Raw genomic sequence first — 8,708 nt, forward strand, 5'->3', positions numbered from 1 at the left:
CACTAAACAGCTGAAGTACCAGCCCATTGACGCAAGCCAGGTTACAAGTGTCAGCTCATTGTGTTTATATGAAAGAAGTAGATAGGTAGGTTCAGGCACTCACGGAGGCAGGGTTTTTCCTGGCTCAGAATGGGTCTTGGGGGGTGATGCACACTCAATTTTGGGGGGAAACCTCAGTTTTATGCCGAGTATCCTACCAGCATATACAGTATAGGCCTATATTCTTCACTGTCGTTCTGACTGAGCTCACTTTTCACAATCGCGAAAAATCTCCCAACATGACACAAAATGGATATGAAGCCAAAAGGTTTAAGATACTGACAACATATTAATTATCTTGATTACTAGTGGTCCAAACCATGGACAATGCAAGAAAGAGGGATGGGCTGCACTTGAAACAAGCTATCAAACTCATTTGGAGAAGGGTTGAATTGCTATTTTTATTCTCAATTTTAGCATTTTGGCACTGGTGATTTTCCTTTGGCTCTGGCTAAAATCTGTTTGGGAGGGGCGCCAAAAAATCCTCTATGCAGGAAAAACCCTGGGAGGGATTAAGATAAAAAGCCTTTATTAATACATGGCTTGTAAAATGAAAAGACGACATGGTTCTACCCGCTAGAGGCCTTCATCAGGGCATCAAATCTTGCTTGAGTGAGTGTGTGGACCATGGATGTGTTGGTGTGGACTTACCTACTTCTTTCACCAAGCGTTTTTCCCTTGGTTCAGAGCACCTGGACTACTGGTTCAGTCTCCATTGAGCACCTGGGCTCCCTTCTGTTTTGCTACTAATTGTGTTTATATTTGACAGCCTGGGCCGTGTCCATAGGTTAGTAGTCAGAGGCCTGAGGATTATGGGGTTGATCAAGTGTGAAGCAAAGCAGACTGCTAAATATTGCTCAATCTCCTCCATTGTTGGCAGCCTCTGCATTTGGAGGATAATATGTTTTCTGTACCCATAACTCCCGTGGTGTTAGTGGTATGTTCTGTGTGCTTACTGTACATCATTATTATTTATACAACGGGTAGTTCCGTCCTCGCAATCTGATTGGGTAAGAGGCGTTGTACATGCCACGATATACCACGGGCAAAGCCCCTTTATCGTATTTAGGTAACATACTACTGCGGCAATTATTACTGCCTGTAAACGTTAGTTTCATTGCGTAACGGTCTGTTGGTTACATTACGGTTTCTCCTCAAGAAAAATGGAAACAATCAATGTCAAATTTGAGTTGTTCTATCTGTCCTGTAGCCAACCACTCTGGTTTATCATCACCACTTTTGCAACTCGCTGTTGCAGAGCAAAGGTAGGTTACACTTCGTTCATGGCTAACGTTGGTCAGGAGTATTAGTTTGGTTGCTATGGCTCATTGTTCATCGCTTTGAAACTCCATAGCAACGCGATACTTTTATGAACTACCTTTCTTGGCAGAGTTCACTAAAATAAATATTAAGACACTGAAATAGTAGGTATTTATCCCATAAATGTTTCCCGATGATATAACCGTTGTATAAAAGCAATAACTCCCTCGAGGGTTGTGATATATGGCCAATATACCACGGGTTGTGCTGATCGACTCGTCTGCGCCTCATGCCTGTGCCTGCAGCACAACCCGTGGTATATTGGCCATATACCACAACCCTTGAGTGAGTTATTGCTTCAGTATATTAGTATCAATGTATATGTATGTGTGTATGAATGTGCATGTAAGAATATTGTGTACATCCTAGAAGCTTGCTCGTATTATAAAATGTGACACTTGTGACCCAACAACATGATAGCAATGGAACTATATTTGGGACCCTGCAATGTATTTTGAAAATGCGGACCTAAATAAAGAATTCAAAAGTATGTGTGTGTACGTGTGTGTGTGTGTGTGTGTGTGTGTGTACGTGTGTGTGTGTGTGCACGTGTGTGTGTGTGTGCGTGTGCGCGTGTGTGTGTGTGCGTGCGTGCGTGTGTCACCTGTCTGCTATACAGTACTGCGGTACTTCCCCATAGCCTTTGCTATAAACTTGATTGAGATCAAGGAAAGTGTTAAGCCACCAATAAATAGCAAACACTTCGGCTACATCATAAAAGTGACACCAGCAAGGTGAGGGGGTGTGGGAGCCTCGGCGTTAACAGTAACAGCAGCAGGGGACACAACGCTGACCCAAGACCAACCAGCGAAGGATAAGAGCTTGGCCTATAGGACTGTGTGTAGTGCTGAGAGGGGATTTTTGGCGACCCTATGTGTTTAACATGCTCGATTTCAAAGACAAGAAACTCACCTAGGTGTTAGTTGGCGTTCTGACATATAATTCGCAATAAAGTAAGATTCTAGTTCATCTGGAATATGGAATCCATCTGGAATCTAAATATTTAGCATAGAACTATTTAGTCGCAGCACATACGTGTGTAAACTTCCGCAAACTAGCAACATAAACAATAACAATAGCTACCGTAAGTAGTTCTGCTTCCTGAATCCCATCTGCGGATTGATCTACACATCTACAATGGTCGCTTCAATACAAGTCAATGGATTTCATAAAATGATCAATAAAACCCTACAGGATTCATACTTTGCAGCGAATTGGTTGTCAGAACACCAACGGATACCAATTACACCCTCGGTGAGCTTCTTGTCTTTGAAATTGAGAGTTTAACATATTTTTGAAAGATTTTTCAAGATGCCCATCCACATCCATTGTATGACCAAAACGGTAGTAGAGCAAGTATCAACTTTCTCGAAAATGCTAGCTTTGTCAACGTTTTGATCTGAACCATTGTATATGAGCATAAGTAACCATAAAACAGGGCTAAACATGCATTTTCCCTTTACTACTCCTTTAAATTAAAAACGCCTGTGCCCACTTCCCATGAACACCAGTTTGGCCAGCTACATGTGGGCAGCATTGCTCGTCTTGTTGAGTGACTGAGAACTAAACACAACATGTGGAAAAGAAAAAAACAAGCAGCCCCCCCAAAAAATCCAAAGCAAGGCTCTGTCTGACCAGAGGCTGTTAGTCTGAGCTAGACTAGCTCCTTCACCCTGCCCCAGGCCCCCAGCACAGAGCGCACCAGACACTTCCTGCATTCCTGACCTAGCAGGGGCTCCCTGGCCTATCAGAGATGAGGCCCTATCAGGTCCAAGCCTAACACAGAGAAGGTTCCAATCAGGCTCTAACCAGTCACAGTTGGCATAGCAGGGGTGCCCTCCCTAGCCTATCGCAGGCTAGGTTCTATCAGGTCCCAGCCTATCAGAGGGACTCTGGAAGGCAGGATGTAGTATCAGAATCAACCTGTAATAGTTGACTATTTATTGCCTACTGTTTTTACATTTTTCAGCCATAGGATTGTTGGGTCATCTTATTGAGAAATCAGCTAGACTATTTATCTGGGCAGTGAATTGTTTCGAAGGTCAAACTTGCCTCTTGGCAGAGATGCGTGTGTGTGCGCGTGTCAGTGTGTGTGAGAGAGAGAGAGAGAGAGAGAGAGTGTGTGTGCGTGTGAGTGAGTGTGAGCGAGAGAGAGTGTGTGTGAGTGTGAGTGTGAGAGAGAGAGAGATTAGTTCATGGACGGGGTTTGATAAACTTTTGACTGCGTGACCTTAGCCGTGGAACATGGACCCATTTAAACTACATTACCCGTGGAACCCGAATTCTTCGGACGCACAGGCCTGATAATGTCAGCTGTTGGCTGGTAATGTTACATAGCCCATAGCCGCGGGACTGTTTCTAGAAACGAGTGAACCCCTCTTAATAACAAACAAGGCCGAAACATTCCAAACAGTCCGAGTGAAAACATATCTCTGGGATTTTACACATGACTGCGACGAAAAGTAAATGTTACATGTGAAAAGCTACCCTGTATGTGAACCTTCAACCACATTTACTGTTGCACAAAGTCAATGTCAAGATTATTTGTCGCACATCATAGAGGTAGAGGTGAAATGTTATTGGCCACCAATTGACAGAAAAAGAGGAGACGGTGACAATAATTGACAGGGCGTACAAGACGCAAACAAGCAGTGGCCGTTTGTCAAACGTAGTCAAACAAGTCAAAGCGTATTCATGTCGTTGGAGCTACCTCTCTATGAACGAGATCTAGGCCTGTTATGAGAATGTGCACTCAAAGGAGTGGCCCCTATGCAGACTCCACAATCTCGCTCAGCAAAATTCATTCACCGACGGGGCCAGCTAGGCACACTATAGACACCCAATATCTGAGACAGGCAAATGTGAACGTTACATGATTGCACGAGGAATTTGATCTGACAAGTTAATCTAGGTTAACCACTGCTGTTGCAACTTGCAACATTATCAGACAGGCATGGGCCAGCGTGGAATAGAGTTACGCGTGTTAAGCTACTGAGCATGTAGTCTACACAATATTTGTCCAGAACACTTAAGTGTTTATAAAACATGCAGTGAGAGATCATATAAACGCATATCTCTCATTGATTTAGACACAGTCCCCTGTTCCAAGTGAATAGCTGTAACAACCCAAGTCTAGATATAGTCGGATAGGCTTAAAACCAACCAATGAAAAAATGCTGGTTGTATATCCAAACGCCCTTCCTAGTACGCAGTCGGAGATGACCACTGCGTCCAGCTTTTCCATACCGTGTTTTAAACACCAGCCTACCCCATTCCCACCGGGGGAGAATGACAGCACCTCCATGGACTATGCTACACTGCCTAGACAAACGATCTAATCTGAGATACACCAAGAATCTAGACCACTTACTCCCCGTAACGCACATAGCCTATAACACACTTCCAAGTCAACAAGGCGTAATCGCCCATTTGTGAATAACTGAGGAAATTGTAGTCTGGCGCTATAAACGCTCCCCGCCGTCCATTCACATGTGGTTGGGACCAAATGAGAACAGGATAAACAAGGAAACGCTATGCTTAATTGACAGAGATTGCGATCACAAATCTATTCTATTCTAGCGAGTATCGTCAAAAAATGTTTGTAGATTGTAGGCTATCCCTGAGGCTAGAGGGGGAGAATCCTCCCAACGAGAAGAGCCAGGGCCTGACGAGACCAGTCCATAACAGAGCCGTTTTTCTGCACATTTTTTTCTTGTCTGAACGAGATTCACTTTTTTATGACCCCCCGCTTCACCCCCCAACTATACAACAGTAGGTACTGAACGATAAGACGTGCAGGGAACCGTGATTTACATGTAACAGCAACAGTACCAGCTAGTTGCTTTGTTTTTCATTTCGATAACCCCAGTAAAATCCAGTGCAAATGTCTGGTACATACCATAGCATTCCTCTCTCTCTCCACCTCTCGTCCACTCCTTTCTCGCTGTAATGTCCACTGCGTTCCGCAAAACAGCTGCCCCAGCCGGCACACGGATTTTTTATCAATAAAAAGGGGAAAAAACTAAGTTACATAAATGCCTATTCCCTTTTGGGTAGCGTGTATGAATTGTTTCCTTCCTTGCAATCAAGTCTTCATTTCCACTGGGGTGAAGTTTTCAGGATCATCTGCATTCCAAGTTCCTGCCCTGTCCTCGAGGAGACAAAAACAACACAATTCGCCCGAGCAGAAATGCTGTACAACTTCAACCTCTCGTCGGCTGGGTGTTCTTGTTGGAGAAGAGGGGGCGTTGGATAGGCTTGTTCCGCTGTCTTCTCCTTGCTTCACCACGTTGTTTTGACCAATTATTATTTCCTTTGTTGTGTCCAAAATAAAGCGCTGCCCTAACGCGATTCCAGGATCAGAGCTTCTCTGACCATGCGTCAGCTGCGCTCCGCTTATCAAAGCAACACGTACATTTCCTATTTCGTTTGACAGTATCAATTTACACACTGCCCAAATCTATGACGGTGCGTAGCCTTTACTGTAAGTGTATTTTTTTCAGCTTCCCAATAATGGCGGCCCTCTCTCCCGAATCCTGCTTCTCCCCTCCTCCTATTCGGAGAGAATAAAGAGAGAGAGCGCTGAACGGCAGCGTAGGCTCGCCCAGTGGTGCACGGACACCATTACAACACACGCACACGCAATTAAGATCTAATTGCTTTGGTTCTTGTTCATTTAACTACATCAAATTTACATGCAATTTACAAATTTGCATTTCATAATCCACTTCTATCAAAGCACCATGATAATCTATAATCATCCTATAAAATCACCTCTAGTACACCCACTTTATTTTAATCAGTGACATTCACATGATATCCTGATATATAGCCTATAGTTTGTAGGCCTATATATGTTTTATGCCAATATTTACAGTATATGTTTTATGCCAATTCATCTGTGGTACATTCATGCGTAACATGTGAAGTGTGTGTGTGTGTGTGCGTATATGTCTGCATGTGTCTGCGTGTGTGTGTGTGTGTAGCTACAACATGTGCAGAACAAAATCATGTCTGACACTCGCTGCCTCCTTCTTCCCGTGTCCACTATGTTTGAACCAGCGCACAAGGAGGTCTGATCAGAGAGAACGGTGTCATATTTGTTCACAAAATCAATATTCTCAAAGGTTATGTTCGTTCCAGACTCAACTCTTTCTTTACCGAGCTGCTACTTCATACAAAAATGGTGCTGTAGCCTAGAAATAATAGATGAACTTACAGTAGGCTATGCAGGTTCCAAACGGAACCATTTCCAGCTAGTGCTGTTTGGACAGAAAGGTATTATTCACCTGAAAGGGTTCTATATGGATTTTAAGAGGGTCCTTTTGTTCTTACAAAATGGTATAGCACACTTTATTTTAGAGTGCTGTTTCTACTGGCAGAGCTCATATGACGTCATGACAGCTCACATCTTTGTCAAGCAAACATACCTAATGGGAGACAGAGGTAGCCAGAAGTCAGATCACACAGGCGTCACAACAGCCAATACACAGCTTTAGGATAATTGTAGTTCTTGAATGTCTCTGTTCTCAAACTGGAGCCTTGAAGATGCATCACATGTTTGACGTCTAATATTTAGAGCTGCTTAAACCGGTCTTGGCTGTTGTATGTTGACCCACAGCCTTCCAGACAGTGAGATTCCTCAGAGCCATGTCAGGGATGTAGCAGGTCTAGAGCTACCTATGGTGCGGTGGTTTAGCTGGGGTCGTTGTGTAACAAAGCCAAACAGATGTTTAGAGGCCCAGGGACTTTGTGAGACGTTGTATCTTTTTTTTTGCTCTCATTTGTTTTATCTTTCTCTTTCTTGCTTGCTTTCTGTCTCTCACACACAGACACACACACACAAATTCACGCACGCATACACACACACATGCGCACACATGCATGCACACACACACACACACACACACTCTCTCTCTCCCTCTCTAGACCATCCCAGTCTTAGACAACATGTCATCTCAGGCTGTGACTAAATTATTCCTACGTTCTCTTTTGGACGCCATAAAATCTTTTTTAAAGGCCACACAAAAGAACATGGGGCCCTATAACTTTAATCTCCTCATTTGGAACTAAAACATTGTTCCATAGCCATGCACAATTCTACATTCCACATATTACATTCCACACTTTGAAACTCCATGATAGTGACTCTCTCTCTCTCTCTCTCTCTCTCTCTAAATCCCCTGTCCTTTCTCTCATCACACCATCCCATCTCTCTCTCTCTCTCTCTCTCTAGCACAGTGTATGTGCTTAGTAGGATAGCTACTGCACCACCATTAGAACACAAGGTTCAAGGTACAGGGAGCCTTAATTTTCGCCTTGCATGAGTCCACAACAGGCTCATGGCCAATCGTATGAGTCTGTCTGTCCTCAGCAATATTTGCATGACCCCAGTCGCACAGACCAGGTGTCCAAGTTCTAGTTTTAATCTGCCCCTGTTCCAGGTTCAGTCCTCTGTTGGACCTGCTGCTGCATAGATGAGCAGGTCACTGTGAGACACAGGAGAAGCCATGTACAACTCTCTCATTCAGAATCTATAAGTACTTAGTCGGTATAGGCTGGCCTTGCCTCGGCATTATACAAGCGTTTAAAAGTTAGTCTACGGTAGCTCATGCATCAAACCAAACTCATTCATACTTTGGTTCATTGTCTTTCTAAGCCACGACAGCCTTGAAAAACCCAACAGAAAACAATGGTGCAAAGCAAACTATTGACTGCATTATGAGGTAGAAGAGAGAGAGAGAGAGAGAGAGAGAGAGAGAGAGGAAGGAGAATTGTGTTTTCTGCTCGGTTTCCTCCTCTTTTTCTCCTTCTCTCCCACCTCAACCCTCTCTCTGCAGCTGAAATATTTCTGAGTCCCAGGGGCAAGCACATTCCTCCCACTCACAGTTGTGCAATCCCTGACAATCACTGCCCTCCCCCTCTCTGTTCTGCCTCTTCCTCCTGCCCCCCCCCCCCCCCCCCCCCTACCCACCCCAACCCTATCGTCTTCTGCCTCGCCCCCTCTGATGCTCCCCCATCCCCCTGACCTTCCCCCTTCTGCCTCCCCCTTTCCGTGCTCCCTCCCTCCCTCCCTCCCTCCTCTCCCTTCTGCCTCCCCAAACATTCAGCCTGCCCAGAGGAGGAGAAATTGTCTGGACAATGTTCAGCGGCGGATCTGCTACCCAGCAGACCAGGAAACGCACGGCGGGCCCTGACTCTGCGCAAAACAGAGAGCAGTGATGTGATGATGTAACCCCAGAGGGCTGACCCTCCATTTTGTCACTGCTTGATGTGGGATCAGCTGGGGTAAATAAATGTGTATGAAGATCATGGGACTGCCTGACTGACTCAGACTGAGAAATGTCTAT

At 44.7% G+C, this 8,708-nt stretch overlaps 1 protein-coding gene across 1 annotated transcript in view; it reads right to left on the reverse strand.

The window, feature by feature from the left end:
* arhgap35a (Rho GTPase activating protein 35a) overlaps window positions 1–5,892 on the reverse strand; it is a gene marked incomplete at its 3' end in the record, with an annotated part of 44,386 nt that extends 38,494 nt beyond the window's left edge. Inside the window, exon 1 of the mRNA XM_084439417.1 lies at window positions 5,258–5,892. The remainder of the gene's footprint in view (window positions 1–5,257) is intronic.
* Window positions 5,893–8,708: the final 2,816 nt, after the last annotated feature.

This window comes from Borostomias antarcticus (assembly GCF_949987555.1).
Source record: "Borostomias antarcticus genome assembly, chromosome: 1".
Taxonomy (NCBI): Eukaryota; Metazoa; Chordata; class Actinopteri; order Stomiiformes; family Stomiidae; genus Borostomias; species Borostomias antarcticus.